The sequence below is a fragment of the Nanorana parkeri genome, unplaced genomic scaffold (genome assembly GCF_000935625.1).
Source record: "Nanorana parkeri isolate BGI_ZX_2015 unplaced genomic scaffold, ASM93562v1 scaffold4007, whole genome shotgun sequence".
NCBI lineage: Eukaryota > Metazoa > Chordata > Amphibia > Anura > Dicroglossidae > Nanorana > Nanorana parkeri.
Genome location: NW_017310274.1, coordinates 17451 through 17813, shown reverse-complemented (window position 1 = coordinate 17813; position 363 = coordinate 17451). Strand labels below are relative to the sequence as shown.

Here is a 363-nt window from a genome sequence, read left to right as displayed (position 1 = left end):
GTGCATTATGGGGGGAGGGGGGGTGGCATTGATCGTCTGGGAGGTTGCAGTGACCTGCCCACTTGTATGAGGTGACGAGATTCACCCGGCTACATGAGCACCTCACATGGTCAGTGGGCGTGTACTTCCTGAAGTCGGTCAGTGGGCGTGTACTTCCTGCAGTCGGTCAGTGGGCGTGTACTTCCTGCAGTCGGTCAGTGGGCGTGTACTTCCTGCAGTCGGTCAGTGGGCGTGTACTTCCTGCAGTCGGTCAGTGGGCGGGTACTTCCTGAAGTCCGGGCTTTTACTGTCTCATTGTATCCCTGTGTGTGTTCAGTGCAATCATTGGCTCCCAGGCAGGGAAGAGGGGGGGAGGAGCCGATC

General features: G+C 58.4%; 1 protein-coding gene across 1 annotated transcript in view; it reads right to left on the bottom strand.

The window, feature by feature from the left end:
* The window catches only part of LOC108803670 (death-associated protein kinase 2-like), a 7502-nt gene that overhangs the window by 375 nt on the left and 6764 nt on the right, over nt 1-363 (bottom strand). The window lies entirely within an intron of this gene.